Source organism: Arachis duranensis, chromosome 1, assembly GCF_000817695.3.
Source record: "Arachis duranensis cultivar V14167 chromosome 1, aradu.V14167.gnm2.J7QH, whole genome shotgun sequence".
In the NCBI taxonomy this organism is placed as follows: Eukaryota; Viridiplantae; Streptophyta; class Magnoliopsida; order Fabales; family Fabaceae; genus Arachis; species Arachis duranensis.
The window spans coordinates 105961541-105971975 of record NC_029772.3 but is presented as its reverse complement, the minus strand read 5'-3'; positions in this window follow the sequence as shown (position 1 = coordinate 105971975).

The following is a 10435-nucleotide window of genomic DNA, read 5'->3' as shown; positions in this document are numbered from 1 at the left end:
CACTTCTGTTCTATCTGCGAGAGCTTGAGTGTGTATCTCTTGGGTTCCTGGTTCACGACGCATGATTGCCTCTCCTGACAACAGAGCCTTTCAATTCCATGAAATCAGAGTCTTCGTGGTATAAGCTAGAACCAATTGGCAGCATTCTTGAGATCCGAAAAGTCTAAACCTTGTCTGTGGTATTCTGAGTAGGATCTAGGATGGGATGACTGTGATGAGCTTCAAACTCATGACTGTTGGGTACAGTGACAGTGCACAAAAAGATCATTGGATCTTATTCCAACACAAGTAAGAACCAACAGATGATTAGCCCTACGTAACCCGTAGTCGGACCATTTTCACTGAGAGGACGGACGGTAGCCATTGACAATGGTGATCCCTCAATATACAGCTTGCCATGGAAGGAAGTATGAATGATTGGATGAAGACAATAGGAAAGCAGAAGTTTAGGAGCAACAAAGCATCTCCATACGCTTATCTGAAATTCCCACCAATGAATTGCATAAGTATCCCTATCTTATTTTATGTTTTATTTATCTTTTAATTATCTAAACTCTCATAACATTCTGAATCCGCCCGACTGAGATTTACAGGATGACCATAGCTTGCTTCAAGCCGACAATCTCTGTGGGATCGACCCTTACTTACGTAAGATATTACTTGGACGACCCAGTACACTTGCTGGTTAGTTGTATCAGAGTTGTGTATCACAATTCCGTGCACTAATACTCTGTTGACCCTACGTCGTAAGGGTAACCGGGCACGTATAAATTCCCGGGAATGGTACTCCCATTGAGCAATTGATATTTGAATATAAGAAAAAACTATGCATAGACTCATGGGGATGCGCGACGGGGGATAGTCTAAGGTTTTCAGACTTGTCGGGTTGGCTGGATAACCGATAGATGAGCTCATTAGCCATAGGACACGCATGCATCATATGCATTTGTATGGTTTTTTAGGTTTGAATTCTGTTTTGGTTTGCTTAATTGTTAAAACTATTCTTAACTGCTACCGGAACCTGTGCTTTCCTTGTCTATCTTGCCTGTGTTTGTCCTGATGTGCTACATTTGAGAATGAAATTTGGTGCTGAATTAATGATTGTGTTGATTGATTGAGTGGTTGGTTTCTGATTGAGATTTTCTTATAAGAAGAGAAATGTTTTAGATTTCTAAAAGGTTAAACATTGTTTCATTAAAAAGGTTTTGAACGATTAGCTATTGGTTTTTAAAAGGATTCATAAGGCAATGATAATCACTGAGCTTGAAAACAGTTTTCTTATTAAATATATTCTTATGACAATTCTGAAACTCCGTGGTGAGACCGTGTGGTTAGGTTCTCACCCCTCTACAGCTTTACCTTTTCAGGAACCGGATGAAGAAGCATTATGAAGAGTTATACTACGTTTGGTTTATATGTTGTTGTATTAATTAGATTATTTTCTTCCCTCGTCTTTGTTATTATAATTTTGTAAGAGGGATTGGAGTTGTATATTTTATATGTATATTATATTATAAGATATTATGTAAGAAATTTTGTACATGAATCTATGCCTGCTTGTTTGTTTTTTCTTAAGATAAAGTATTTATTTCTGATTTTTAAAGAAATCAGCGATACAGTATCGAGTCACAGGCTTCTATTTTAATATTAAGTATATAAAGTAGTCGTAATACTTCTTGCTATCAGAGTGGTGCAGCCGAAAGCATGACATTCTGGTAGTGAGGGTGTTACATTATGGTATCAGAGCGGTCATTTCTGTAGAGCCTGAGGAATGGACCGACTATGCTTCAATTGCATACTTTGAGAGTCTGTCATGTAGTAGGTCTTGTTTGAATAACGAGAATTAGAGCTTTATGCACATGACGGTCTATTGATTAATTCCATTAGTCTTGCATTGCATAATTCCTGGTATTAAGTTTGGCCGGCTTAACACTAGTGAATTATGTATACGTAAGCACTAATGGGTTATCATAGACGATATGCGAGTCATAAATAACGCCAGTCGCGAGTTTTGGGAACGTTAGAAACTAAGTTCTAGATATTAGTTCCATTTCGACATATAATCTTTATTCGTGCTTGACGTTATCTTTTTCTTTATCAATTGTATTGGAATCTCTAGTTCTTGATTTCTTTCTTGGAATGTGTTTTGGATATTTTTCTACCATATCTTGTCATTCATATATATATCCTTGCTTGATTACGTTCCTAATTGTTACTTGAATCTTTAAGGAACATTCAACCTTGACACTGTTCATAAATTTGGTATTTGTTGATTTGATCTCGAATTAGTTTTGGTGCAATGCATAATCCTTGATTCTAAAATCATTTGAAATCTTAAGAGTCGCGATTCATAGTAAACTAATTATGTGATTTAGTTCTTCTGTTTCGTGTTCTACAACTATTGTGTGTCCTACTCTGACTACAATCTTTGGTTTTGTGTTTCTTCATAAAAATGATAAAAACTGACCTTTTTTTGATAAAATGTATCAATTCTAGTAGTTTTCTTCTACAACTCTTATCTTGGAATCTCTATTAAAAATAGTTCCATTTTGGTTCTTTTTCTATTTGATTCTGATTGTAACCATTATTTGAATTCTGAATACGACAACCTTTGATTTTATAAGTACTTTCCTACAAAAAATAAATAATTTCTTTATATAGTTACAACATGCTTCTATTTAAAAGTACTACTTAGTCTTTATTTATCTTTACAAGAATACCTTACCTTAGATTTTCTCATTTGAACATAATTTGATCCTTTTGCAATATTATTCGAATTTTTATGCATATATATATTTACTTAATTATGTATCTACGAACTCTTCAAACTTTCTAAAGCAAGATTTCTGCTTTCATTCTAGTTAATTTTCATTTAATAAACTTCACACAAATCATTTTAATTTGAATTTGATTTAGCATAACATAATATTTACCTTAGTTTTTTTTTTGTTGAGAAATATTGAATTTATATACTTTCTTTAGAAAAAGATAAACCAATTCCCTTAGGATCAATTTGAAGTTGTTCTAAATTGCTGTACACTTTTTCCTATTATTGCCCATGCTGAAGCTCTTTGATTTAGAATTCCTTCTTAAGCTTTTGAATTAACTCCCTTTACACTACACTTCATTGCTTATATACATCCTTGTCTGTTGATAATCTCACATATTCTTTCAAATCATTGCAAAGTACCATCCTTGTTCAACTGTGAACCTGAATATTCTCTCGATTTCTTGCAAATACCATTTGTATCGTTTGTAATCTTCTCAAGTTTAGTATTCCTTATGTATTAGTTTTTAAGGACGCGATTTGTGCGCACAGGAAGTGAATTTGGTAAGTGTACGAGGTTATAAGGAGTCGTAGAGTTTCGAGGTAATGCAAACATATACTTTGTTTAGTTTCCTCAATTGTTTATTTCATATCTTCTCTTTTTATTAGGTAAGATGATCTCCCTCTTAAGTTTATCTATTCCTTGTGGACCCTTCATTTGATTGCGTTCCTACACATTCCCTTGGATTCTGCAAACGATGTCCTTGACTCTGGTCACTTTCTTGTGAATCTTGCACTTTGATTCAACTTGAATTCAATTCTAATGAATGCACCGTTTTTTTCTCATCGTCTCCATTGAAGTTCCTTAATCTCTCCATAGGTCTGCTTCTTATTTGTAAACTACTATCTGAATCTTTAAGAACATCTATCCTTGTCATTATACTTCTCTTTATGAAATCTTATACTCTTTGACATAACATTGAAATTGTTTTGGTTATGATGCCGACCCTTGAATCTTTGAAAATGTAAAGTGCCCCTTTTTATTATATTGTATTTACTTATGTGTTCTAAATTGTGCCTTTTAATTTGATGTGTCGTTCCTCCTTCTCTTTTCTTGGAATGTAATTTAAATTTCCTTACTTCGCCATTTGTACCTTACGCATATCTTGACTGTTTACACTTCTAACTATGTTAAAACTCTTGCAACACGGCTATTGATTCCATATTCCTCCACGAACTATGAAACCCCCGTGATCACTTGAAGTTGTTCCGCAGTAATGCATCACCATAGTCTTTAATCATTCCTTTTCTATGAAATCTCATACTTCTTCGATTCAGCTTGGATATGTTTAACTAATATGCTAATTTTCTTCTTATTTATCCTATTCAATTTCTTTGATCCAAGGATTATCCTTGAAGTTGTCAATTGATTTCTTCCAAGCAAACTTCATTACTTGAGCATCCTTGTTTACCTGCGATGGCATTTATTCTTTCAAATTCTTGCAAATGCGCTCCTTGTCGCTTTTCTTTCTTTTTTATGGTCTATTACACTTCTGAGTATACTTGACATTAGTTTTGGTATCTCGTGCGACCGTTAGACTTAGTAACCAACACTTTAGTCCTTTAAAACACGTTTGGTGAATGCAAAAGGTGAAACTCATAAGTGTACGACATCACAGGAAGTTGTGAAACCTTATTTTATGTGAAAGAGTTCTGTTGATGTGGGACTTATGACCAGTAGTAAGGTTTGCGAAGTGTTTGACAAAGTCGAGAACCTTTGAATGGGTTACTTAATGAAGTTCGGTTCAGAATGGTGGAGATAAGTTATGTTGAAGTTTGAATAGTTGAATCTTTGAAGTTGGTATGAGATTAGTATACGGACGTTAAGCACATTGTTTTAACTGCGTGATGGTGATAGAGCGGAGGATCTTGGTTATCTTTTGGAGTCTTTTGATTACTTTTGTTTAGTACTCTCACTTTTGTATTTATATTAGCCTTAGAGGCCAACTGTGAGAGAGATATGATGTATTCTGTTTTAACTTTTAAAAACTCTGTATGTCAGTTTATAACTAGTCAGCCTAAACTCTGCGGGCTAAGGATAGTTCTTTATGACTATTATACTCATATATCTATTTATGCTTTCTTATCTCGTATCTGTATCTTGTGCCTTAAGTTTGTAACTTCGTGTGAACGTTTCACGCTTATGTAACTCTATTTTGAGCTTATTCCTTCATCGAGCTTCTAGAACTGTTATCTCTTTCTATATGTATATATATATATATATATATTAACTTTATCTCTTTCTAGAACTATTATCTCTATTTTAAACTTTAGAATTGTCGTGACCTTTAATTAACTTTTGCTTTATGGTATGAGGTAAGACTTAGGTTAATTAAGGTGTTACATAAATCTTTAATTCTGTCATTGTTCACATTAAACAATCGATTAGTTTATAAAATCTTGGTCGATATATTATATAGTATATTGGTTTCCTCTTCTATTCTTCTTATGTGATCAACAATCTTATATTTGTTCTATATTTGTCTTCAACTTCTGGGAATTTAATAGAGTTGCTTTCCAGGGTTAAGTTAAAAAGAGCATGATTCTCGAGCGGCCTTTCATAATCAGAATTCTCCTTTTGAACCAAATTCAGCCTATCAATTTGCACAAAAATGGGCTCTATTGCACACTGCTCACTGACGGTAGCTAAAAAAATCACACATTGAATTTATGGTTTACAATTACTTTTAATGAAGAAGCAAAATGTCAAAAAAGCTATATAAAATAAGCATAGAGTTAAAGAAGACATTGATATAAAAAAAAATAAAAAGAGCTAATGATTGCTGAACTAAACAATCATAAAATATTGAGTTCTAAAATCTTCATTTTTCTAATTTCCACCTATTTTACTAGTAACTCTCACGAACCAAAAGAGTATAGCCTAAAAAAGAAAAAAATAGTGAAAGAGTGATAACACAAACCATAATCTCCAATTTGCCGACTTTGGGGTGGTTACATTAAGCGCAGATAGCAAAATTATTTTAAAAATTTTAAACATGCAAAATTATTTTTGAAATTCTAAAATTTATTTAAAAAATTCTAAAATTATTTTAAAATTTGTAAAAAAAAATATTTGAACCTAATAAAAAGAAATATAAAAAATCTAACAAAAAAGGATGTTAAAAATTATTTTAAAAATTTTAAAACCTATCAAAACGAGATATTTAAGTAATATTAGAAAAAACATTCAAAATTTAAAAATAATATATCTAAAATAAAAAAATATCTAAAACCTAAAACAAAGAAACATCCAAAACATAAAAAAATATGTATTTTAAGTGATTTTTTGTTTTTAATTTTTATTTTTGAAATTTTTTTATCCTAGTTGACTCGAATTGACTAGACTATTAGTTGGTCTCCTAGACTTTTCATAAATAAATACAATGTCCATGCCCATAAAAAAATTCTAGTTGACTCAAATATTTTCACATAATCATTTTTAATAATAGAACAGATCAAATAATTATATTTGTGTTAAATTAAATCACAACAAATCAAGTTTTCAATTAATAAATCTAAATTTTTAATGTTGTCATTGTTCACATTAAATTATCCACCGAATAGATTCAAAGAATTTGAATTATATTCAAATACTTGAATCAATTTTCAAATAATATTTATATATTTTAGCAATTTATGTATTCTAATTATTTTATTTTTATTTCTCAACCTCTATTCAAAACTCAGTTTCATAAGGCCAAATAATATTCATTGATGATTTTACAAATAATTCATTTAGAATAATGAAATGACTATTAACACTAATCTTTAATTTGCTATACTTTCTATCAATAATTCAAGGATTTGAATTCTCTAAAGTTTGAATTTCACTTTAGAGAGTAAAGTATGATCTTCTATCATTGAATAGTTTCTCTTTCATATTTATTCTTGGTCCTACCTATGAAATTAATGGTGAGAGATCACACTTTATTCTTTAAAGTGAAATTCAAACTTTAGAAGATCCAAATCCATAATTCAAAGCCTAAAAATATGCACTTCAAACTCCTAAAAATTTAAATAAATCAATGTATGTCACTTTCAAAATTTCTTTAATTTCATGCTCTTTATATTATTTGCCATGTTCTATCTTTTTTATTCTTGACCAAAAGCAGAAAGAGTACAAAACCTACTATATAGTCGCGTAAAATTTTGTTTTCAACTCTTGGGATCATCTACTACACAGTAACCTCATCTCTTATATTTTCCTTATCTATTGTCATGAGAGTATGGATAAACCTCTACCTATATATTATTGTCATTTTAAATCCAAATGTACCATGATTCATTCTTTGCATTAGCTATTCTTATTCATGTGTCACACTTGTCGAACATGTTTTGCTCTCTATACTCTAAAATCAATATCTACAAATTTGTTGAATTTTTTCAAAATTCATTCTTAAAATTTGATAAACTATAACATCAAATCAAAATGATGAACATTATTTGCTAGTTATTTCTTTAGCACTTTTTTAATTTCAATTTATATATGAATTCATTCATCACACATAAACAAATTCCAAACATATCATTATAGCATTATAATTTCCATATCATCATGCTAATTTTTTTTCAGAATTATATTTATTTATTCATTTTTATTATCATTTATACAATTAGATGAGTCCAAGTCTCGAATGTAATTGAATTCTTTCAAAACTTATAATGAAATTTCCCGATAACACTATATTAATTCAATCTCTATTATTTATTTTATTATCAATACTTCATTCTTTCTTCCTACTACGTTTATAAATTTAAATGTATTTTTGCATAAACTTAAATTCAAAATTGAATTGTTCAAAAATAATCCTAATAGCTTTATGTCATTTGATTGATTATATATTCTTTATTCTCTAGCAATATATAACTGTTTCACTATTAAATTTATTAAATTTTATGTTACTATTGATTTAATACAAAAGGTTAAGCAAAAATACATGCAAACATTCAAAATTTATTATTATTGCATGAGGAATATCCCTTGTCATATTGTAACAGCTAAAAAATGACTGTTATCTTATTGCTTTATTATCAAATTAAAGCATGTCCTACAAAACAAAATTCAGATATTCACATTTGACATATATGACATTCATATATCTCATCTTCTTCTCTACAATTATCAACTTTCAAGGTATATTTTTCTACTTTGAACTCTTTTACTTTTACAATATATATTATTCAATATATATTGCAACTTTGTACATATTCATTTTCTCAATTTATCTCATTCATATCATATGAACTTCACTGTAAATTATAAATATGCAATAACTAATTGCTTTGAGCGAGAAATTCATCAATAAGCTGTTGTGGACCGGAAAAATTCTCAAGACAATTAACCATTATATCCTCGGATCACACAATCGATTCCGTCAATGGATATCTATTTCTGAACTTTTCAATTCACATACAATCAAATGCTAAAATTGTTCTTAAGCGGAAAAGTATCCCCATGCAACTATCTTGATTGAATAACTCTTACCACTCAATTATTTTTTGAATAAGTACCGACATAATAACATGACTGAGCTTAGGGGCTCACCATATCATTATTCACTTATCTTTTAACCGAGTTATAACTTATTTTATTTTTCTAAGTTTAGCCTGGATCATATGATCGACATATTGGGGGCTGTGATTCGTCACCTCATAACTCGGCCTTAATTATCATTCATTATTTGCTTATAACTAACACCTTCATTACCGACTTAATGACCATCATTTCTATCTTAATGACTAAACAGTCATAACATCAATTCTATTCATCAGTTTTATGCCCATAAAAGAAATCTTCTATATCTAATCACAGGAATAACATATGATAAGTTCTATAAATTCTATTTCATATCTTACATTCTATATTCATAGAATTATTAAAAGGAGAACACATGATAAGTTCTACAAGTTCTATTTCATGTCTTACATTTTATATTCATAGAATTATTATAATACACAACACATGATAAGTTCTATTTTCATGTCTTACATTCTATATTCATAGAAATATTATAAGGACACACACGTGATAAGTTCTATTTCACGTCTAACATTCTATATTCATAGAATTATTATATGCCTCTTAAACACTTACTGACTTGAGTGTCGGAGTGTCTTTTGCAGGTATCCACCCACTGTGTTCTTTGACGTCTGAGTTATTCTCACTGCATTAAAGAAAAGACGTATTACAACAGCGCAAGAGACGAGCTATATCTCGGAAGTTCATCCAAACAAAAACACATAGCAACACAAATCAGGCACTTAAATACATCATTGAATAACGTAGAAACTTAATACTTCTCCCATGAACCCTAAACATTCCCGAACCAGTTGTCGCGCCATACCTGCATGAAAGGTTCGGACTAGCTAGCTGTTGTTCTTTGTTCCCTCTTCCGGTTTCAGTTTGAAGTACAAACTGGAACAGCTATATCATGTTTCATTCTTTTTTTCATCAAACACAACATTGTTGAAAATCATCTCATTCTTACCCTTTCACACAAACCAAATCACCGTAAGAAACTCTTTTTCTTACGCATACCCCTATCCAATTAAGCCTCAAAGCATTCTTTAGAGGAATCCAACCAAAGAAAAAGTAGTGTACCGTTTTCAATTCACCCGTACACAACACATAATTTGCATTCAAACTCGACAAAAAATATTTTAACAATCGTTTTTAATCATAGAATCAATCAAATAATTATATTTGTATTAAATTAAACCAGAACAAATCAAATCGAATAACTGTAAAATCTAAAAAATCAATTTTCAATTAATAAATTTAAATTTTTAATTCTGTTATTATTCACATTAAACAAACAGTTGCTTTATAAAATCTTAGTGCATATAGTTTCTTCTATTCTTCTTACGTGATCAACAATCATACCTTTGTTCTATTTTTTTTCTTTGGTTTCTAAGAATGTGAGGACCGTACATACAAGAAAGACAATGGAAGACATCTGAGTTTAATAAAAAGACTCTAATACTAAAAGATAGCCCATGTTCTATAATGTACTCAAAATTACAGTTTACTAGGCCGACAATTAGTTGTTTGTTTCAAAATTTAAAAAAAAATTTACAAATTAAATTTGTTATATAACTGAAAAGGCTAAAATATAATTTTCTTAGACCTACATCATGAGGTTTCTGCTAAAAATCTGGAACTGAGATTGTTTGTGTAAAACCCGGTTAATTAACGGTTAATTAACCCATAAATGAGAATTTATTCTAGAAAGCCCAAAATGTGATTTTTGTGGCTAAATGTGATAGAGGAGATTGAGACGAGAATTTCGGTACCAATTTTATAGAATTCGGACCAAGATTTGGACCGAACGGGCCAAACCGGGCCAATTGGACCTAAAGTGGGCCCTTGGCCCAACATAACTTAACCAAAACCCTAGTTTTCAGCACTCTCTCTCCTCATTTGTTACACACACAAGCTGAAATTTGAGAAAAAGGGAGGAAGAACACTCTCTCAAGTTCTCTCCCTTGGTTGATCTTCAAACCACCATAACTTTTGATCTAGAGCTCCGATTGCCGCCCCATTTGCGGCCACGCGTTCACCGCGGAGAGCTCTAAAAAACCCATACAATCAATCTTGAGGTAAGCCAC